Here is a 23,959-nt window from a genome sequence, read left to right as displayed (position 1 = left end):
CTCCGCGGAAGCCATGCCCATCGGTCCCCAGAGTGCTGAAGGCTCCCACGAGGGGCAGGCCAGCCCGGTGCGCCAGGGAAGGGGCTTGATGGTCTGTACGGCTACGTAGTGAACGTGGAGGTGTGCGCAGAGGAGTCAGAGGGGATAGATCCCCAGCATTTCCCACGGGGTCCCACCTAGCGCGTGGATGGGAGCAACTTCATCACTCCACCGAGGGCAGGGAAAGAGGAGTACGCATTGGAGCTCAAAGAATGAGCAATTTTTCAAAGCTTTCTCCGCAGGCCAGGGCAGACACACACGCACGCACACACCTACCCCACCCCCAAAACTCAAAAGAATGTTATGGTTGACCTAGTCTGTGCGTGTGCTGTATGAGAGTGTTTGTGAGCTTATGTGGGTGCCCACTCCCCTTTCTATTTTGCTCCTGGTTGAAAATTTGGTCCCAGAAATTATTCCAGGAACAGAAGGAGCGAGCTGGAGGGCCGCAGTAGGGTGCGCTACCCTTCCAAGGAGCTGACTTTGCAAGCCCCCACCTCCACCCCAGCACTATTGGTAGATGGGGTCAGGGACACCAGAGAGCGCTCGGCGGGGGCTTCCACAGTAACAGGGCGACCCCTGTCGGCCGCCAGGCCCGCGGGACCGACCCGAGTCCTCATTTACCCCCGCGATCCCAACCCCGCAGCTCTGGCACCCGAGCACCTTCTCCCCCTCTCTCCCAGTCGCTCCGAAAACGCCTTCGGGGGAACTCGGCCTTTTTGGAGCCCCAACCCCGAAGTTGTGCGCGAACCCAAACCGCCCTCCTGTACCCTGACGAGGTTCTGGGAGCTCCGGTAGGGTAGGGCTGGGTGACGCCGCCTAGAGTCTCGAGCAGCCGCTCCCGCGCCCTCCTGGCACGCCCGCCCCATGGGAATGCGAGTGGGGTCTACGGTTAGCTTTAGGTAGCGGGGAGCGGGACACCAACGGGCTGCGAAGGAAGCAGGGACGTTCAGACAGCCTGGGGTTCGCTTCCCTTCCAGCTCAGCCGTCTTTGGAGCTCCTCCTTCCCGGAGCTCCGATTTCTAAAGGGTTATCCAGAGTTCTGGCTCAGGCTTGAATGCTGAAGATTGCTCCCGGAGTTTCTCTCCAGGAAAAAGTTCGCGGGGAACTTGGGCTGCAGATGTTTCTCCCGATCCCTCTTTAGTCTACGCTCATGTAGGGCCGAGACCTACAAAGCCCTTCCCTTTCCATTTTGTTAGGTCACCGCCGGCTTCTATAATAAAGCTGCTTTATAACTGAGGACTGTGCTTGGGGTTAGCACGCTATTTTTATTTTGGATGTTGCCTCAAAGGCAAAGTCATAAGACTCGAGTTCAAATCCAGGCCTCCTCTGCTCTCCCTGGGAAGAAAACACCCAGGCCATCCAGGTTTTTTAGGCCTTCATCTTGCTGAAACAATCTTGCGTTCCCCTAGCAAAAGTCCTCCCTAGAGCTCTCTTTGTCACATGAAACTAACCAGTGCAGAAGGGGCATCACTGAACAGAACTCAATTTTCCTAAGTGAGAACCCATGAAATACCTAAGGAGAAAAACAATAAAAGTCCCATTAATACTCCAATTCTTAAAACCTTTCAGAGAGTAAACACCCAGGCTAGGCCTTGCTCAAAGTTCCCCAATGTGTTTAGGGCAACATAAGGCAGATACGTAGGCAAGATGAAGGCAGAGGGGATGGAAAAGTGACAACACAGTCTTGGGAAAATATGCATTTTTACTCTCTTATAAGCTTTTTAATTGGTAAAAAAGCAGATGTCCAAACACCCCTTATTCATTCTCTGGATGAATCTCAAGTCTCAATGAAGAAAAGGCATATCATGTGTCAAAGATTATAATCAACATTTCACTTTCTTTGGATGGGTTGTTGTTTCTGAAATGTACTAAAAAATCAGCCTGGCACGGTGGCTCACGCCTGTAATCCCAACACTTCCGGAGGCTGGGGCGGGCGGATCTCCTTAGGTCAGGAGTTCAAGACCAGCCTGACCAACATGGTGGAAACCTGTCTTTATTAAAAATACAAAATTAACAAGAAGTGGTGGCCCATGCCTGTAATCCCAGCTACTTCGGGGGTTAAGTCAGGAGAATCGCTGGAACCCGGGAGGCAGAGGTTGCAGTAAGCTGAGATCACGCCATTGCACTCCAGCCTGGGCAACAAGAGCAAAACTCCATCTCAAAAAAAAAAAAAAAAAATCAGACCATCAAAATTTGTCTGCTTAGCACTGAGAACACCTTCAAACACTTATGTTGGCTTTCATAGTTCTTAGATGGTCAAAAGACCAGTTGTTTATGGAGAGGGCAATTGGAAAGGTCATTAGCTACGAACACCTGATCAGAGGGTATTTATGTAAAAGAAAAAAAAAATCAGCCTGTTGCAGCCTTCGGCAAAAGCTCAGGAAAATGCTGATAAAAAGGGAGGCAAGGTGCAACATTTTAAGTGTAATACTCTGCACCTGCATGCAATCTATCTCTCCACCGCAAGATCCACAAGAAAAGATGGAACATACATTTTTAAAATGAGAAAATAAAGTGAATTAAATAAATACGATGTTAGTAACATTGATTATGTTTGGTTGTAGAATTATATCTTCAATCTATATTTTTTGCAGTATGGGTTGTATCATTTAATATCATTACTTTATTATTACATTCTCTTTTACTATTTTATGGAGCAATATGTAATAAGGATATTGGATCTGATGTTAAGGAAACTTTGGCAAAATAACTTGTGCAAATATTCATTCAGTTCTCATCCTTGAAAGGAGATCAGAGAAGCCACCATACAAACTGACGACAGGTTTGAGTTCTGAAAAACAAGCCATTATTATTTTGTCTTACCGGTATCAGGGGATGAACTGTGATCTTCCCTGAGTTGAGAAGAAATATTCATGTCAACCACAGGTATTGACTTACCAGGGTGGTTTCTGCATATTGTTTAGGGGAAGGAGACAGACTCTGTCCTCTGGGTGGGGTGCATTTAAGATGGATCTGGCACACAGATCTCTTGCTTTATGCATGTAGAATTTGATCGTTGTGCCGAAGGTTGGGTTTCAGCTGTGGACTGTCCATCTTTTATGGGATTTCTCAGTGGATGGATTGAGCAGTTGCGGATTCCACTCCCATCTGTGTAGGTCTGTGAAGAAAGTCAGTGCTCTGCCCATTCTGAGCCAGGGTTTGACAAATATTTCTGGTATATACTTGACATCCTGTTCACCATTCTTGTGTTTTTAGCACATTTCTGGTATGTGGGACTATTATAGCAGGTAATTAAAATAATTGGAAGAGATAAAAATAAAAAATGGCAACTTTTAGTAGCAATAACAACATACCATGGTGAGTGAGAATAAACTTTTCTTTGAGGGATGCTTAAATTAGATGCATCTGCATTTGTGGCCCTGAGAGCTATTTCATACATTTGGATGTTATTCTTGGGAGAAATCTCAGTTATTCCTGCCAAACAGGCAAGCAGTAAGCTTTATGAAGGACAAGAGTCATGGGGCATCAGTCACAGCCTATCTGGAGAATCCAACCCCAGGCATTCTTTCTTAGGAACCCTCTGTGTTATACAGGGAGGTAATTTAGAAGTGATACCATTAGGCCTATGAGCTGCTGATTACTTAGTTGGATAAACAAATGCACTTTCAACAAGCATGAAACAATGAAGCATATGAGAGACATGGAGATCAGAAAGAAGCTACTAAGTCCTGGGTTTCCTGGCTGATGCTTAGGAAGCAGTTGTTTGCTTCTCGTTTCCATCTCAAATGGTACACATGCTCTGAATCAACAAAAAGAGCTATATATAACTTGCTCTAATATTAAGCAATGACAAGGATGGGGAGTTTATATGTTTTGGATTCATTCAGCCAATATTTAATGAGCACTTACTATATTCCAGATGGTGGACAAATAGGCAAAGCCATGGGCTTCTAGAAACTAAGTCTGTTTTCCTCTTTTACTTCCTCCTTTCTCCCTTTTTCTGCCACAGGTCCCAGCCTCTTTACTTTTGAGGCTTCTTCCAATCATGACCCTGGAATTTCCAAGTGCTAAAAACCTATTCCAAAGGGAAGATTATACATTTCACCATTCTAAAATAGTCTATCTGCTGGCAGAGATGGACTAAAACCCAAGGCAAAGAGCCTGTTTTGACCCAGAATCAATAGAAAAACCAAGGGCTCAGTTGTCAGGCAGACAAGCAGCCCTGTGGTAGCCCAATTCTGTCCTGTTGCCATTGGCAATTCCTCTACAATATCAGTTTCCTATCAAAGGGATAACTAGGGGTTTCTGGCTTCCAGGAGGAAGAAGGATGAAGGCGGCCAGAGGTGCTGCTGCACGTGATGGGTGCTGCTTGGGAGCCTCATCCTGTGTCAAACATAGCTCCTAATGCTTTGCAATACACGTGTCTGCATTATTTAGCTCTTTGTTAATTTCACTCCCAAGAGCAACTGCAGAGGAAAGATTGTGGAGTTCTCTGCAAAAAGGAGAGCTTCAGGTAGGGGTACCATATGACTGCAACAGTGACCCACTGGGACTGGGCGAATGAACTAGGACTGGGACGGCCCCTCACACCCTTATGTGCATAGGAATCCCTTGGTGATCTTGTTAAAATGTAGATTCTGATTCCGCAGGGAGGGGCTTGAGTTTTGCATTCCTAACAAGCTTCCAAGGGATGCTGATGCTGTCAGTCTTGTCCACTGACCACAGGTGGAATAGCACAGCTTTAAAGACCTGTTTCTCTCAAGGATCCTGTAGTCTATCCCTAGCTAGGTGGTGATATATGACTTGATAAAATGAGAAGTACACGTTCCTTTTCAGCTCCTGCAGGTTCCCTAGTGCATCTACGTCCTTCGCCTCTCAGCTGCTCTGAGCCACACGGACTCTTCTCGCAGCCACAGTTCATGGTCCCCAGCCCACAGAAGTCAGAACTTCTCTGTGCAGCCCAAGCGATGTAGTGGTCCTCCCACAAAGCACAGCTGCCCACCCCCCATGCCCCCTATGGTGCACTGTTAGCTCACCCCACACTCCCCCTCCTATGCTGTGTTTTCCGGAGACAGGGACCTCCCTGGTTGACTGGGTAGGAAAGGGGACCTGTGGCAATTATCAGTTCTCAATGTGGAAACTTCATTTTAAAAGTATATATATATAAAAGCCAGACTGAGTAGTGTCAGCTGCAACCTCACTGCATCAGCAAACACTCACCAAGACTTTTATAAATTTTCTCCTTAAGGAAGAGGCCCCAGAGAACGCAGACTGATTGTGCCCAGTTGCCCACCTCTGGGGCTGGGCTGGCCCTCAGGAAGGCTATGCAGGGCTTCCCACTCAAAAGAAAAAAGGGATAGGACTGACCTCTCCCAAACATCCCCTGAACCTCTTCCTTGATCCCAATATGCATTTAAGAAACAAAATAGAAAGATCAAAAAGAAGGGAAAGTGAGGAAGAAATTCCTGCTTATTGAGTTTCAAATGAGATTTTCATGGTCCTCCTGGAAAAGACCTGAGTCTCTTGTGATGGCAACTGGAAATGGGAATTTTCCTCCACAAAATTTGGACTGACATTGAGTTGGCATTGCCTACCCATGCATGAGAAAATAACATTATTAGGAAAAATTAAAACTGAACCCATAGGCTTCACAATTAACCCCTTTGTTAAGAAATACAACTGTTCTTAGTGTGCCACTCAATTTTTTCCCAACATATATAACAGAAAATGCTCAGAAATTAAAATTTGTGTCTCAAAGATGAGAATAATTTTTCAAATTGGGCTTATTTAATTTGCAGTATACATTCCTAATTAGTGATAAGATAATTTTTCTCTTTGGGGGAATTGAAATGAAGCATTCATTCTGGAAAGGCTCCTTTCTTTCACATATGAACTGCTAAAAGGGAGGGAAAATATTTCTTTCTGGGGGCAAATTAAAAAAATTCCTACCATATTTATAAAGGCACATAAATAATTAATGTAGAAACACTAAAAAATTTAGACCAATAATTAATCAATGTGTGCTTTTAAGGCAGTGTGGATTGGGGATAATAAAACTGGTGAAAAATTATACTAAGCTGCTTTGAGATTCCTGGATGGAACCGGATATAACACACAAACTTATTTTTCAGTTGTCCCTTTCACACCTGGCTACTAAATCACCCCATAGGTTGTCTCTGTTAGTCGAGAAGGTTGGAATATGTAATGCTGCCTGAGAATGAATTATACTATGTTATATGAAAAATTATGATGTAAGTGACACATAAGATTCTCCGGAGGAGTCTACATGAATAAGTCTATACCTTTCAAAAGTTTAGGAGTTTAGGTGTGCCCTTTAAGTGTGAAATCTGGCAAATTCATTCTTCTAATTCTTCAAAATAAACTGCTAAGTAGATGCTAATGTTGAGAAACATGGGTCAGAGTCCCTTGGGGTGGGAGCTCTGATCTGACCCTCACTACCCCCATTCTCATAGTTAAGTAGAAAGTGAAAAGAGACTTTTATCTCTACTCACCTGTTTTCTTTCATCCTTTTCTCCCTCTTAACATTACATTTAGAAATACAGCATTCTTTCTTCATGTACATTACCCAAGAGTTTCCTCTACCTACCCTTCTCCAAATGACTGAGCTCTCAAAGACTAGAGAGAAGTCAGGGTAGAGGCTAATATTTTCTTCAGACTTGATGATTCATGCAAGCCTTTTACATAAGGGAGTTCACTTTGGTTTTCGGAAAACTGGGGTGAGAGACATTGATGGCTCACCCAACCCTTCCGATCACAGCCTAGGCCCTCTGACCCAAATCTTGACCTGTTTTCATTTTATAATTTTCTTTTCTTCCCAAAAGGCACTCCTTTAGTGAGATGGAGAAGTTATCAGAAACCTGGGAGAAAAGAAAATACTCGGAGGTAAAGTTTCCAGGTTATTGGAATAGTGTGCATTTGTACATGTGTGTATGCCTATGTGTGTATGTATTTAACGTGTGTGTGTGTGTGCAGTTTATCTACAATATACCCAAGATGTTATTGCTAGTGAAATATAGTTAAATAAACAATAACTCAACTTTATTGCGTAGTATCTTCTAGCTATTATAAGCAGTGATATCTCTATGAAACAATATAAAAAGTATGATCATTTTATAATGAAGACCTAAATGGTTGCAGGATATGAGTAACTTGATTTAAGTTTTATAAAAATAAACCCTGATTCTGTCACTGCATGGAAAAGGGTTGAAGTTTACACATCAAACTATTAATAATGATACACCTAGAGCGTGGGACTTACGAGGATTGTGACAGGACTTCCACATTTTACCTTATATCTTCCCTACATTGTACAATAATCTCTTTTGATTTTGTCATAAAATAATTCTAAACAAACACTGATAAGTGCGGTCTTGGCCACCAGCTAGCTGACATGCTGCACATAAATATTTCTGGTTCTTATTAATCAAAACATATGCTTTTCTGCATCGTCTTTTAGAGAAAATGACCAGGCCCCCTCCCCTGCAGGAAAACAGTTCCTATTTATAAAAGGAGAAATTAAATTCGGAACACCCACAGGCCAGAAGTCAGGTAGGAAAAAGAAACCACCAAGACTTAATAAATCTGACTTAATTTAAAAAAAAAAAAGTGGTTGTCACGGGGCAGACCTAAAGAACCAGCTAGTACTTAAATTGCTGTGGCTCTTAATTGCTTATGGTCCTCAGGAAGTGAAAGGATTGAAATGCAGGCTCTATGTGGCTTCACTTAATTAATATTTATGACTGCAGAAGAAAATTAAATAAGGCAAATGGTGTAATTTTAAACAGCCTGTGGTCATGGTTAGCAGGACTCACAAAAAATTCAGAATGCAAGCATACTTTGGGCATGCGTGGTTTTAGTTTTCATTTTTTATGCCTGGTGATGCCTCCAATACCAATATCTTGGAACGTTATGGTGATTGTTTTCACTTATCATGCTTTGCATGTTTCTTTGTTTTTGTGATTGGTTGTCTGAAGGAAGAGTTTATTTTTTCTGGGGGTGGAGAGATAGGGGGATGCACAAAGATGTTAGCTTTGGAAGCATCTATAATTTCTCAGTGGATGTTTTTAGGACGTATATTTGCTATTTACTGACTTTTTTGCCTGGTTTGATGATTTGAGTTTTTCCATTTTGAGAGCAGAGAGTTGATGAGATAGCATCAGTTCCTGTAATGAGGAATCTGGACTATAAGTCTGTGTGATAATCAATGTTTATTGAATGGATGGATGGGTAGATGTGTGAGTGGATGGATGGGTGGATGGGAGAATAGAGCACAGATTCTCTGTTACTTGTATTTAAAAACCCAGTTTACCTGTGAGCACTGGTTTTGAAGAGATAGAATTAGATAATAACAAATCCTAGACGGAAGCTTTTCAAACTTCCATTCGTGACCCATTAATGTGTGTGACAGCAATTTACTTCATTACAAGTACTGGAAAAGAAAATAACGGAATAGAAGTTCTCAACGCATCTCACATAGTAAACAGAGTCTTGGAAAACCTCTGTTTCTGTTATAAATGTGTGTGTATCTGCATTTGGATGGAAAATGCATTCCTTACTGTGGGTTCTCATCTAGAAAGCCTAAGTGACCGTATACACTGGGAGCTGAGGGCTCATTAGCTCTCCTTGCAAGGAAGCTTCAGTTTTCTCATCTGCAAAAGGGGGATAATAGCAGAAGCCACCTCTTCAGACTAGGTAAGGATGACATGAGTGAGACTCATGGTGATGGCTTAGCCCAGAGTCTGGCATAGTGAGAACATTAAATCAATTTTTTTCTTCTCTCCTGTATCCTCTGCAGCTTCTCAGCATGACAGCTGAGAAAGTTCTCAACATTTTACACAGAGATGCATTATACTATGTTTTATAATTTGTCCTCTCAACTCTTACTTAAAACAACCCTTTAAAAAAAATAAACACATTTGCTCAAAATGACACCACACATTTGAAAAGATTATTTCTCATCTCTATACATGATATAGTAGCTGTGCTGAGCTCTGGGCCAAAGACTGCTCCAGAATTAGAAAACATGTTCTACTCACTTGTGACTGTCCCTAGCCAAGCGCCAGAACTTGTCTTCAATTCCATGGCTTTCCCTTCGTTTGAAGGCTAAAGTCAGCATTTCATTTTTACTGCTGTTAATAACTCCCAACTTTTCCATATTTCCATTTTTTTCTAAAGTCTTTACTACATGCTAACACTGCCTCCATTTTTTCTCTGCCCTCTTCCTGAGGTCGCTTGGTCCTAGAAGCCTCAGCTTCCAAATGTTTTTGCAACCTCCCTGTTACCCTCCCCGGTAACATGCTGTTCACCATTCCACTTTCTGATTTCCTTTTCTGTTCCTTTAGTAGTCTCTGCACTTCCCCTCCTCTCCCATCTGTAAAGCCATCTTTCTTCCAAGTGATGTTCTCCAGGTGACCTGAATCTGGCAGAAGCCTCCTCCATCCATCTTTCTAGGAGGACCCTCAGTTGCCAGAGCCAGTTTGACACCCTCTTCCATACCAGCTGCTTCAGACCAGCCCAGGAGGCCTGCTCTGGGGGTGGAACCATTGTCAAGTTTCACCCATTAGCTAAAAAAATGCCACTTGGATTCATTTGCGGGTAACTGAGAAAGTCATACTCTTTAAGCTCACCAACATAGTTACATAGTTCATAAAAAATATTGCTCCCTTTTCCAAGGGACTTTCTTAGTTGATGAGTGGGAGCAGAGGTCCCCATGATCAGCAGCTGGTTTGCTCATTGCTGGGAAACACAGAAGACAGGTTGGTCACTGGACAGGGGGTGCAGAGCCCAGCGCTGGAGTGCACAGGGGTGGGTGTTGAGAAGGAGAATGCACTTCTTAACTTTCCAATAGCATTACTCAGTATTTTCTTTTCCTTAAATAGTACTTTAGCTCACTTATCAGATTTCAACTTACTTTTACACACAGAAGTATGACTTGAGGTCTTCCCAGGTTCACACGTATAGAATGACCTCTTCCTTTTAACTGCAGTGCAGTGTGTATATTCCATAGTTCATTAGTCAGTCTATTACTATCGGTGTCTCAGGTGAGTTCCCCAGAAGCAGAGCCTGAGGAGAGGACTCCTGTGCATGAGAATTACCAAGTCAGTGTGCTTCTCAGAGAGGTCTATAAGGGAGTGGGGAAGGCAGGGAAGCCCAGTGTGGGCCATTTCAGGCTACGCCCAGCAGAGAGGAGCTTCAGACTGGTCCTGAAGGGGACTCAGGTGTGTGAACGAAGGTCAGCGCTGCACCCATCATTGGTTTAAGGGCCCTCCTGGGGGCAGGGGTCTCACACATTCCAGACACGTGAAGCTGTCTACGAGAGTATACCAGGTGGCTCTGGGCACCCAAGAGCAGTCTATGATGAAGAGCTTGCAGGTGCAGAAGCTTGCTGAAAGCCCCACAGCAGATGGCCCTCTCCTTTTTATTTGCAGCCACAGTTGTGACAGGGGTGTGACCTAATGTTGGCCTTAGCTCTTATTTAAAGGCACGTTTGTTTGTTTCCCAGAGAAGCTCAGCCAATATTCATTTGACAAACACCAAATCCCTAGTATGTCCCGTAAGCTCACATTACAGCTCATGGGGCAGCATGAATGTCCTCCAGGAGTTCACACAGCTGGGAGTAAACCAGAAATATGTATGAACACAACAAAATTCATCATTGCAGCAGCAGGACTGTGCACCCCTGAGATAATAGCAATTCACTCTTCCTTGGCTGGAAGGGAGGGGTGCTTCTTGCCTGAGGGGCTGATATTTAAGCCAAACACTGGAGGAAAAGAAAGTTTGCCAGGCCGAAAGTGACACAGGGCTCCTGGAGTTGGGGTGGGGAGGCAATGCCAGCACAAAGACAGGGGGAGCAACTGGGCAGTGGGTGTTAGGGCAGGAGCTTCCTGGGAAGGGCAGCGAGAACAGCTCAAAGACAAGAGAGAATTGGTCTGAGGAGCTTTGAGGCTAGGGAGTTTGGCTTCTTCCCTTGGGAATGGAGAGTCACAGAGTGTTCTGAGCAGGAGAGAAAAGCCCAGGATGGGTTTGCAACAGCTCCTCTCTCAGTAAGGTGGAGAGAAGTAGAGATTGAAACCAGGATCACTACTCAGTGGACACTGAGGTGTCACTGGGCTTGTTGGTCTGCTGCTGGGAGTACAGACCACAAGCTGCCTTCAGCTGTCAGCCCTTTCAGGGGTCAACTCAACTGCAGAGAGCACTTCCCTTGAGGTCATGGTCTTTTCTAGGGTGGCCCAAATCCAGTCTTGTTGGATGACAGTCTACAAGGGCCTGGCCATCTCAGCCAAACTCAGATAACTCTGAGAACTATGCCAGCTCTGGGGCTCACCATACAGTTGGCCAAGGCTGCTTTGGGGACCAGATTCTCCCTCTGCTCACTCCTGCCTTCTTTCCATCTCCCCAATCCCTGCCAATTGGCCCCACTGACTATAAACACACCACATGCTAAACTCCAATTGAAAGGCTGCCTTTTTGGAGCCCAGCTGAGACAACCACTCGGGAGGCTGTAGCACCAACCCTGATAGAGAGGATGGGTGTGGGAACATCCCCTCCAGTTTCCACACACAGTGGAGACAGCTCAGTTTTGGAAGAAGAGATCTACCTCTCTGGTAGATCAGGCCTCTGATGGTTTCTCCAGAAAACTCCAAACCCACACAGACAGGAAAGTGTCAGGTAAAATGAAAACATAAAACCTGGGCTCAAAAGTTCTGTGTCTTAGTTTTGGCTCTCCCAGAAATCCACTCTGATGCAAAGATTTGAGTGCAAGCAGGATATTTGGCCAGGAAATGCTGGTAGGGGAGTGATGAGGTGAGAGAGGAAAGGGAAGGCAGCCAGGCAGGGGCCTGCCATCAGGCAGGTTACTACTGTGGGGCACTGATGCTTAACTCTGCTGGGACTTCTGGGAGCCAGAGTAGAACATGTGCCTCAGAGTTGTCCCTCGCAGGGGTAGGGGAGCTGAGGTATTAATGCACCAACTCCTGTCAGTCACTGACTGACAATGGCTGCTCAGGTGTCTTAATTCTCCAGGTACTTCCAGTCCTTTGTGGGTAGGATAGAGTTCTGCTGCTAGAAATTACCCTGAAGCACAAAGGTACACATGGTGGCAGGTGGGAGGTAGGCATGTGGGATATACTCAGGGCTCAGATATTATCTAAGTTTTAGTGTCTCCATTTCCTAATGGCAAGAGCTTAGAGGCCTCATCCATACAGAGCTTCAGCTCTTTAGTCATCAAACAAGGATAATGATACATGTGTTGTAATTGTTGTGAGGTTCAAATGTGAATAATATATTTAAGAATGGCTGAAGGGAAAGACCAGTAGACATATAATATTAATCACATTTCCTGAACTCCCAAACTGCATTCTCAAGTGTGGAGAGGCCACGAGTCCCCTTCAACTCATTTAAGATAGAATCAACTTGGCACAGTGTGGTGGCTCACGCCTGTGATCCCAGCACTTTGGAAGGCCGAGGTGGGCGGATCACGAGGTCAGGAGATCGAGACCATCCTGGCTAACATGGTGAAACCGTGTCTCTACTAAAAATACAAAAAATTAGCTGGTTCTGGTGGCGGGCACCTGTAGTCCCAGCTACTTGGGAGGCTGAGGCAGGAGAATGGCATGAACCCGGGAGGCGGAGCTTGCAGTGAGCCAACATCACACCACTGCACTCTAGCCTGGGCAACAGAGTGAGACTCCATCTAAAAAAAAAAAAAAAAAAAAAAGATAGAATCAACTTTTCAAACTTGAGTCTTCAGAGTCATGGGTGGTGAGTCACCTGCATTCACCAAACATGATATTCTGCCAACGACCTGTGGGCCTATTCAATGAGGTACTGGAAAGATATCTCAGCATTCAGAAATGTTACTGTCCCATTTTTTAGGGATAACATTTAGGAACAGTGAGGTCAGTGTCACCTGGAGGGTCAGCAGCTGAATGCAGAATAGAGAACCCTTCTTCTTCCCTCAAGATGCTCACTGAGCCCAAGGCTTCTTTTTTTTTTTTTTTTTTTTTTTTTTGAGGTGGAGTTTTTCTCTGTTGCCTAGGCTGGAGTGCAGTGGCAGGATCTCGGCTCACTGCAACCTCCACCTCTCAGGTTCAAATGATTCTCCTGATTCTCGCCTCTTGAGTAGCTGGGATTATAGGTGTGCCACAATGCCTGGTTAATTATTTATTTATTTACTTATTATTATTATTTTTTGAGACAGAGTTTTGCTCTTATTGCCCAGGCTGGAGTACAATAGCGCAATCTTGGCTCACCACAACCTCCGCCTCCTGGGTTCAAGGGATTCTTCTGCCTCAGCCTCCCGAGTAGCTGAGATTACAGACATGTGCCACCATGCCAGGCTAATTTTTTTTTTTTTGTATTTTTAGTAGAGGCGGGGTTTCTCCATGTTGGTCAGGCTGATCTCGAACTCCCAACCTCAGGTGATCTGCCCACCTTGGCCTCCCAAAGTGCTGGGATTACAGGCATGAGCCATCACACCTGGCCCTTAATTTTTGTATTTTTAGTAGAGATGGAGTTTCACTCACCAGGTTGGCCAGGATGGTCTCGAACTTTTGACCTGAGGTGATCTGCCCGCCTTGGTATCCCAAAGTGCTGGGATTATAGGCATGAGCCGTCGTGCCCGGCCAAGGCTTTTTTAAATTTAATTAAATTTTATTATTATTATTATCATTACTTGAAGGAGGCATATGGAAATGCCCAGTTTGAACAGAAACTTTCTAGAACTATGCATTTCCAATGCTCAGTGGTGAAAGAGTCAGCTAGAGTATTGAGTAATGGTGAACTGTGTTCCCTATTAAATAGAAGGTAAATGATTTCCCTGCTTTGAGTTTCCTGGTGTGGTGATTCACTTGCAGTGAATAGGGACTCCTGATAAGATACTACCATCATGGAAAATCTTCAAGGAAAGGCTAGATATCTAGCTCTTCCCTGAACACCAGAGGCAAGAAAAGGGACTATATCTGGGGGGCTCAAATAGACTACAGAGGAAAGCGCTTATAATTTGACCGGAAGCACTTTTGTGCAAAATACCAGGACGGTGATAATTCCCACCATGTGTCAGAAGAGTCCTCCAGTTTTCAGGGCCATTGCTACAAAGTACTGGTGGAATTTCTCCTGTCCTTGTAAGAACTCTCACTCCTGAGTCTCAGATTTACTTTTAACCAAAAGCCTTTGATTTGATCCCCATGAGGCTAATGGGACCTTAAATCCATCACAAGACTCTTTGGAATTTATCTGGAGATTCCACCCTCTCTGTATTTTTAATCACAGTCTCAATGTGATAAAACTCAATAATTGAGTTTTATGTTCTAGTCATTAATCATTTTAATTTTAAAAATAGATAACATTTGAAATACTACTTCCCCTTTCCTAAGCTTCTTTCAGCCAGCACTGAGTAAGTAAAGCCTTAACTATGCCCTCTGGTTGAAAAAAAAAACCCCACACATAAACCTGCTATGTTTCAGACTTTATGATCTGAGCATAAAAAGAGCTGAGCCTTTGATTCATATTCTATTCCATCACGAGTATAGAGGTACTGAAGGGATTTGCATGTTTAAAGGAGTGTTCAGAACAACCCATATAATGAATTCTCAAGGGTCTTCACAGAGGAATTGCTATTCATCTCCCACCATTGATGTCTGTGGTGGGGTCTGAGTTCTCTGGGGATGTTGAGTGGATGCCAGTGCTCAGCCACAGCCAATCATAAGGCATCTGGGCAGAGGCCTCCATCTTGCTTGGACTTGGGAAGGTAGAGAGGGTAGGTTGAGTGGCTTGCAGGCTGCACCAGCTGGTGGACAGGTGGTGTGTGCAGGTGTTGAGAGATAGGTGATGAGGTTGGTTCCTTCCCTTAAACAATTTATTATGGAGCACCCCCTTTCCTAGGAGTCCAAAACCCAGAGGGATCCAATTTCCTGCTTTTAAGTGGGCAATTGCATGGATCACCACATTTTCTTGTGAGAAAAAATGTGAAGGCAACTGGCCTGGGAAGGAAACTTTTGGCCACCAGATTGGTAGAAAATTCTACATTACAATGTTCTAAGGTGTGTCTTCATTAAAACTGCAGCATGTCCCAAGTACCTGGAAGGGTCATGGTTGGGTTTACTTAAAATTTGACAAGAAAAGGTGAAGGCACACCAGTCCTGCACGTTGAAAGCACTGTTTCTCAAAGGGTTGTGAGAGAAGGAGCTAGGACTGGGCTGGGAAAAAGCTCAGCTTTGCTTTAGCTTGGTCTTACTCATCAACACCACCTTTTCCTTGCAACTGTGTCAACACAGTGGGCAGAACCTTCTCTGTTAGTCACTACCTTTGATGTCTGGGGAGCTCTGCTTCCCTATCCCCAAGAGTCTCTTATCAGCCCCCTGCCAGGCATTCTTTTTCCTCAGGGTTCTGTTAGTAATTGCTTCTCCCTGAGACTTCTCATACAGCCTAACAGGTGGTCTAAGCCAATGGTATTCACTGGTTGAGGAGAGAAATTGATGGATGGTAGTGGGAAAGAACATGACCTTTAGACTCAAGACCTCGATTTGAGTCTGATTCTCACTTATGAGCTGAGTAGCATTGGGCAGGCACTTAACCTCCCTAGGCCTCAGTTTCCTCATCTTCCTCAAACAAGATCATGCTTTCTCCTTCCTCCAGGCATCATGGAGATTAGATCTGCAATGCACATGGTGGTGACTCAGAGTGGGCCTGCTGTAGATATTAACCAGTACCCAGAACACTCTATATGGTTTCTCTGTATGTTGGTTATTGCAGGGTGTAGAGTAGCTGGATGGATCTTCACTTGATTTGGAAGTGGTCTGACTTACACCACATGCTGTGTGGTGCCTGAGAAGCTCCCTTAGGGAGGATCATAAAACAGATGTCATCCATGGCAGCTGCAGGCCTTGCCTTTAAACTCCCAAGCACTCACCTGTGCAGCCAGGTGCCTACTCCAGGAGGAGAAAAGGGTGCCAAGGGTGTATTTCTTTTGAGGGTGGTTAATGTTTCCTCCAGTAAAACTGGATCCTTAACTAGTTGTTACGTCATCAACATCATCATTATGTGAAGGAAAATTCTAACATTTTAAATTGATATCTTAGAGGGCAATCATATTCTCCCACAGAAAATCCTGAGTTACACAGAATTTGTACACAGAAGTTGTTCTAACTCAAGGCAAGCATTTTTTTTTTAGTGGTTATTTCTAAAGAAAGAGAAACAAGCTTACTCTAGGCATTCTCCTTCTCAACAGCTTGGGAAAGACATTGGACATAGACTCAAATGACCCAGCTTTGCCACAGCTCTGTCTCTTGGGAGCTGGGTGACTCTGAGTGAATTGGTTAATTTTACTGAGCCTCAGAAGCTTAACCTTTTAAAATAAAGTGAACACATCCAGCTGTCCAGAGACTGTGAAGGTGGCATGAGATCAGTGGAGGGTAGGAGCTTTGCCAGGCTTTGGTTATCCCACAGCTTGGGGGCCACGGACACAGGGAAGTGCATGCTGAACAGGTCTCAGAACTCATCTCAAAAACCATAAACCTTTCTGAGCATGGAAAGGGTTTGGTTCTTCCCAGGGGTTTGGTTCTTGCAGAGATACACCTTTGTTGATGATGAATAGGAGAGCAAATTTTTATTATTGAAAATATTGAACCAGTGCCTTTGTCGCCTCATCAGTCATATTCTCTTTCAACCCATCCACTGTGAAAGTGAAAGGGAATCCATGAGGGACAGGTTGAGGAGTTTTTCCTAGATCAGTGCATTAGTGCCCAGGAGCCACCCGGAGGTCTTATTACACATTCTGAATCAGAAGGTCTGGAGTGAGGAGGGGAGAGCTGAGAGTCAGTATTTTTTACAAGCCCCCAGGCAATGCTAATCTCCCATTCCAAGGGCCACTCTTTGAGAGTCTAAGGCTAAGAACAAAATGCCTTTGACCTACTTTGAGGTTTAGTTTTCTCCTTCTTGAGCCCAACAGCAGAGAAATAATCTTAAAACCAGGTTTTGGGGAAAGAGAAAAAAAAGTTTTAAACTCCCAAATCCTCCCTTACATATCCAGAATGAGGACTGAATGACTCAGACCCTAGAGGTTTTCCATGAGCCATGGCAAGGGGAGGTTACAGGAGGCCATGTGAAAGCACTGCAGGCAACAAGAAGCAGATAGGAGTATCTTCCTGATTTTTGAGAGGAGGGCCAGAGGAAGAAGGAGAGGAGTAGTTGGGGTCCAGTCTAGCCTTCCTTAGGGCCGATCTCAGGAAGAGGGAGGGTAGGGAAACATCTAGGAGGTATTCTGTGAGACTCAAGAGACAAATGAACACATGCTCCTGTTTCCCTCCCCAGCAAGACCCCCCAACACGGCAGCTCCACAATGGCAAGGACGGGCATGGGTTTGGGATGCGGGGTTTTGACACTGTGTGTTCAGTCTTCTTCACCTCCTCCATGGTGAGGAAGAGAGCCGGGCATTGCTATGGGCGTTGTGGGGGTAAGTGCAGTCCCTGAGGGATGAGGCCATCATGCCTGCTGTGAGTTGGATCTGCAGTCCCCCCAAGGTGAAAGGGAGCCATGTGTGTGGACTCTCCCCCCAACAGTCCTGATCCAGGCCCATGCTCAACAGACACTTTAGCAAGGGGAGCTTACATAGTTGCCCCCAGAGAACCAGGCAGAACCGGCACTCTGCAGTGGCACCAGAGGATATTGTCTCGACCAGGGGAGGGGAGATGCCCTTTACCTGGGAGCCACAAATACAGGAGCTCCGCATAGGGACCAGGCCTCCCCTAACACCTAAAGGGACATAAGCATTTCCTGGAGGCACCTTGAAGAGGCACAAGAAGGATAAACAGCTGTAGTGGAAGGTGGCTTTAGAATAGATATGCTAAGAGGCTGACTGATGCGGCTTACACAGAGGAGGCTGTTTCTCTCCACAAGTCAGCTTGCGCAGCTTCCCCCAGTCATTACAGGGAAAAAAAGTGGGAGGAACTTCAAAGCTGAGTCCAATTATAGGAAATAAAGAAGTCATTTTTTCTTGGCACATGGGAACAGTGGTGTGGAATGTCAGTCCTGCTATAGTACCATTTAATCGATACACAAAACTAAATCTTACCACACTAAAATAAAACTATTTAATTCATATGCTTTATACTATGTATTTTACCTAATAACCATGACAGTAAATGAGATATTTTATCGTCTTTTAAAATTGAACATTGTGTTACACATATTTCCATGTATTGTCTAGATTTCTTACTCTTTATTTTGTTATATTCAACCTTGTTAACATTTAGTGTGAAAAATGACAAACATGTGTTTATGTGTGAATGTGTATACACACTTTGTGTGTGTAATATATACGCTGTTATGTGCTTTGCCCACCTAAAATTTATATGTTAAAGTCCTAACCCCCAGTACCCAAGAAGGTGACTATTTTTGGAGATAGACAGGATCTTCAAAGAGGTAACTAAGTTTAAATGAGGTCATTTAATGGATGGGGCCTATTTAATATTAGGATGCAGACACACAGAGAGAAGAACATGTAAGACGTCCATCTGCAAGCCAAGGAGAGAGGCTTCAGGAGAAAGCAACCCTGCTCACACCTTGATCACAGACTTGTGGCCTCCAGAATGGTAAGAAAATACATTTCTGTTGTTTAAGCCTCCCAGGGTATGGTACTTTGTTAGGGCAGCCCTAGCAATTGAATACAGAGAGTAATATACCTATTAGACATACATGTCAATGTTCCCTTTACAGGAAATGATGAACTCAGCAGTAATTTAATAAGAGATGACTTAGAATTGTAAATTCTTGCGCACTCATATGATGAGTATTTACTGGGGACCTTCTGTGGATGAGCTGTGGCGCATATGATCTGCTCCTTCACATGTACACCTATAAATTCATCCAACACATGGTGATTTGGGTTGCTAGATGAGAGGCAAGCAAATTGCTTTTGAGAGGGGAGGCTCAGTGAAGAGGCATTTAAGCTGGGTTTGGGTGGGAGAGACAGAAGAACATCCCATTTGGGAGGAATGCATGAGAAATAATATGGAGCAGAGACGTAGACATGTTCCGGAAATAGTGACTGGATAGTAGGGTGGGAATATGGGCAGATCATAAGGGGAAGGTGAGAGACGGTCAGGGAGGTCAGGGACTGGCCAGATTGTGCTGGACCTTGAAAGCCAGGCCCAAAATCCTGGTTTCTTTTTTAACAGGGAATGAGGAGTAACGGAATTTTTCAAAGCTGGGAAGTCACATGATTAAAGTGGTAGATTAACCTGCTAGAAACATCTAGAATGTAGAGTGAGGGTACACTAGAAATAGGAAAATAGATGGACTTTGCAGTAATCCAGATGCAAGGCAACTGAGAAGAGGGCAGGAACAGGAGGTGTCCAGGAGCTGGAGAAGAGAGGATGCTCGGGACCTGGCAGCTTACTTTTCATCTCTAGGTAAATTAAATACTTTCTCATAGTTTGGTGCCCTTCATGGTGCTGCTATCTGCCAGCCTTGAGAGAGTGAGAAGCTGGAGGTCTCTGCCTTTTCTGTGGCTGCCCAGAACGAACCTCATTGGTTCTGCTGAATGAGCATCATTGGCGTATTTATACTAGAACTCAGTTCCAGACAACAGCACTTGAGAATCAAGATAAGAGAGTGTTATTGTTAGTGGGAAATCAGTGGGCCAGTGGAAGAGCTAGAATAGTGAGTGACAGTTGTCTTGCTGGTTACTTTCAGCATTGGCACAAAGGGGTGTGGTGTTGGGCTAACTGAATTTGCATTCAGATACTTTGTCCTCCCACTGGCTGAAGTTCCACTGCACAGAGATTATGCCTTGGGTCATGTGGCTCTTGTGAGGTGAATGCCCTTTATGAGGAATGAGAACTAAGACTCTCTAGGACCGGCTGGGATAAGGCCTTGGACGTGGTGTATCTGGTTCTAGCCCCTTGAGAAGGAGCCATCTATTCCATATAGCCTGTTCAAATAGGGCCTCCAGCATGCTGTCTTGGCTGTCTTGGATTTACTCTAAAATTCTAATTTCTTGATGAAGATTTTGGTGGCTAAAAATTGCTGCTCTTCCTCTGGGCACTGGAATGGATGGGTGCCCTAGTTTGGATTTTCTAGCTCAGTCCTAAAGGGGAAGAAGATTTCTGCTAAAGAAGAAGGCTTTGCCTGGAGTTTCTGGTGCTGGCAAGTGTCTTGGGCCCACTTTTGAACTAATAGGTTCAACTTTATCCCTTGGCCACAGGTATAAACTCAAGAGTGAACTCTTTATGCCATGTAAGCCACGCAGGCTGCAGGTATTAGAAAAACAGCTGCAGTACTCTTCTGAAAAGTCATCTCTGCCCTCCCTTTCTGAAGGTGGTGGAAGAAACTTGTAATCATGAGAGCTGCTGGGATCCATTTGCAACCCTGCATGATGCTGACCACACAGAATGAAGACGAGAAAAACAGAATCCAGAGGCCTTGACTTTTTTACTGGGCCACAGTATCAAACAAACTCAAAAGCTTCCCTACCTCTGGACTTCCAGTTATGTGATCCCTGAAAGGCATCCACGTATGGCCTTTTCCCAGTAAGGCTTTAGTTAGGTTAGCTAAAATGGTAGCAAAGCCTAATCTTATTGGCAGAAAAAAAATTGCCTTTTACTATGTTTGTATCTTTCAAAGATCTCATAGCCCAGCAGACTTCATAAATGCTGGTGAATTTCTTTCAAACCATTGTCAAATAAAACCTCCCATCTCCAATTAGCATAATGTCTCCATTCTGAAAGTCCAGGAGCCTTCTTTATTTTTTTATTCTAAAAATATCTATACCAGGATTGCAACAATTATGAGGATTGCTAACAAGAAAAACTCCTGAAACTTTTGAGAATGGGATTTGCATTTGCAAAATGATTTGCAACCAGACCTGCCAGGTAGCACTTCACGGAAATCAAAAAATGGGTTTTGAATATCGAGATTATGTTTTTTTGGCATCCAAATTCATAGTAAAATCACCTTTCTAGCTGTCTGCAGTAGATGTGACTAAACTCTCAGAATAGCTTCCACAAGTGCTGAATACTTTTGATAAAAGTTGATGTAGCTGGAACACAGTTACATTTGATTGACTTACCTTAATTCTCTAAATCAGCTTATTGCCCAAACAGCTCCTCAATTCGGGTGTCCCCATGCTGCGGCCACCTTCTCTAGTTGCCAGAGCCCGCTCCTCCACCCTAAATAACTGCGACTGTGGCAGAGGCGTTTGGGTTGGTTTAAGACGGCAGTATATCCCCCTGTTTCTTCATTCAGGATTTCTTTCCTTCAAAGGAGACTTTGTGTTTCCCAAGTTTCCTTCTTCTGCTTGTATGAATCTAAAATGAATCTGAACTAAAAGTACTTGTTGAGTGGTTATGCTCCCAACTGTAATTTGGAGTCAAGGTATGAATATTTTATACTCAAAGAGTCACTGAAGATTTGTAGGAGGCTTTTAAAAATAAAATGAATACACTCATTTTGTTGGCTCAGGTAGACTATAGCTGGGGGAAAACAAAAATACAGGACGAGCCCTCAATCATGAGTCTTTAAAAAATGAATCAGGATTTGTGTTTTGGGATAATCAGGAGTCCCTGTGGTGAGTACACAGTGTCCTTTGGAGGAAAGAAATGCTAGCCTGAAGGAGAACCGGGAAACAAAAACAAAAGCCACCCAAATGCTCCAATCTCGTTTTAAACCAACCCAAATTCCAGAGGTGCAGTTTCAGAAGGGAGCTCTTCATACCCTGGCAGAAATTAGGTGTCAAGCTAGAGAGCCAGTATTCAGATGCCTGTGGCTTCCTTTCACTGCAAAAATAGATTTAAAAAATAATCCAGTCTTTGGCACATTTTCTCCGAGACGGAGAGACCTGAGTAGCCCCTTTGCTTTCGCTGTATGTTTGTGTTGCACTGAGCTGAGGGCTTTGTGAGCTCACAGGCTACTTCAAAAGCTGTTGAAAACAGTCAGAACAGAAACCGAATACGTGTGAATTAAGCATTTCCTTTTTTATATAAATCTGTGAGTCTTTTTTTTAAAATAACACCTATTGGTTTATATGGAGGGACCCCGTTAAGCAATTTTCACTGGATGGAGTTTCAGCTTGAAGGAACAAAAAGTAGAAGAAAAGTGTCTAGGCTCTTTTAACCTTCAAGCATGGCCACACTCAGGAGGATGATCACCTGAGAATCATAAGTTCTTTCCTGAAGACTCTGTAGAAGGACATTTTGATTACAAATCATTCTTGACATTCATCAAGTACTCAAATATATGTTTTAATTGTGCCTGATGCACATTGCTTCTTTTATAATGCACTAATCTTACTCTAAGCAAAGTATGTAGCAATTTTGAGATAAGGAAGAAAGTTTCTGAGCTTTCATGAGGTGGCTGCCAAGATCATGACCACCTGTGGGGTGCTGGGTACATTACCCTTGAGAAGATGCTCTGAAATGACACTGTTTCTTCTTTCCATTTATCGCAAAGGGTTTCATGCTTTAATTTTTTTTTTAATTTTTTAGTTGGAGTATCACTCTGTTGCCCAGGCTGAAGTGCAGTGGTATGATCATAGCTCACTGCAGCCTCAAACTCCTGGCATCAAGTGATCCTCCCACCTCAGCCTCCTGAGTTGCTGGGAATACAAGCATATGCCACCATGCTGGGGTAATTTTTTTTTTTTTTTTGGTGGCAGGGAGACAGGGTCTTGCTATGCTGCCCAGGCTGGTCTCAAACTGCTGGTCTTGAGTTACTCTTCACCCTTGCCATCACAAAGTGTTGAGACTGCAGGTGTGGGCCACCGCACCTGGCCAAGGGCTTCATTCTTAATGTCTAACTTCTGTCCTGGATTCTGCATCCTTTGAATAGATTCCACCTGTAAGAAGCTTGAAAACATCAGATGTATGCAAATTAAAACCCTAGGTACTAGTTTTACCTGTTAAATTGGCAGAGATTCTAAAATTTGTTAACATGCAGTATTGGCCAAAGTTTCACTAAAAAATATGCCCTTGTATAGGTGTGGGAATAAAATCAGTACAGCTTTTGTGGACAGTTTGGTAGCCCATGCTTTGTCCTCACAATTCTACTTCTAGTTCTTCATCCTACAACTGAAGAAGTGAACAAAGATTTACATGTCACATTTATTGTCATAGTGAAAACATGGAAACATCATGCCAATCACCAGGAGACCAGTTACATAAAGCATACTCATACAAAGGAATTTTAGCAGCCATGAAAAAGGATGGCTAATTGGAATGCACAGGCACTGAGGGGTCTCCAAGACACCGTGTCACGAGAAAAGCAAAGGGCAGATACAGTTTATTCCTCTTTGTAGACAAAGGCACACATATGCTTAGATACATGCAGAAAATTTCCTGGAGGACAGAGAAGAAATTATAACAACTGGTAGTCTCTCAGGTGTGGAACTGGCAATCTGAGGGGAGAGGAGGAAGAATTTGCTCTTTATTTTATAAGCTTTTGTATGACTTTGTTTAAAAAAATCACATTTGTATATTATTTTATTATAATCAGGGTTGTTTATTTATTTATTTATTTAAAATGCAGTCTTGATCTATCACCCAGGCTAGAGCACGGTGGCGCAATCTCAGCTCACTGCAACCTCCCCCTCCCGGGTTTAAGTGATTCTTTTGCCTCAGCCTCCCAAGTAGCTGGGATTACGGGTGTGCTCCACCATGCCTGTCTAATTTTTGTATTTTTAGTAGACGGGGTTTCACCATGTTGGCCAGGCTGGTCTGGAACTCCTGACCTCAAGTAGATCCACCCCCCTCAGCCTCCCAAAGTGCTGGGATTACAGGTGTAAGCCACTGCACCCAGCCTAATTTTTCTTTGTAATAAGCAAAAAAATCCATCTGTGGCCATGACTCTATATTTCCCGAATTAATTCACATTACTGAATTAGTGTGGTAAACAAGAGTTTACCACCTGGCCACCTCAGTCTCTCTGACAATCTCTTAAGCACGAGTGG

At 43.9% G+C, this 23,959-nt stretch overlaps 1 long non-coding RNA gene across 1 annotated transcript; it reads right to left on the bottom strand.

The window, feature by feature from the left end:
* Nucleotides 1-1,284: 1,284 nt before the first annotated feature.
* On the bottom strand, nucleotides 1,285-21,257 carry LOC105740766. The gene is made up of 3 exons (XR_001116846.2): nucleotides 21,086-21,257; nucleotides 2,938-3,157; nucleotides 1,285-1,552 (listed from the first exon to the last, which is right to left on the bottom strand). It is a non-coding gene; the product is annotated as an uncharacterized LOC105740766 (long non-coding RNA).
* Nucleotides 21,258-23,959: the final 2,702 nt, after the last annotated feature.

The sequence above is a fragment of the Nomascus leucogenys genome, chromosome 13 (assembly GCF_006542625.1).
Source record: "Nomascus leucogenys isolate Asia chromosome 13, Asia_NLE_v1, whole genome shotgun sequence".
Taxonomy (NCBI): domain Eukaryota; kingdom Metazoa; phylum Chordata; class Mammalia; order Primates; family Hylobatidae; genus Nomascus; species Nomascus leucogenys.
This window is presented reverse-complemented; position numbering and strand designations above follow the sequence as displayed.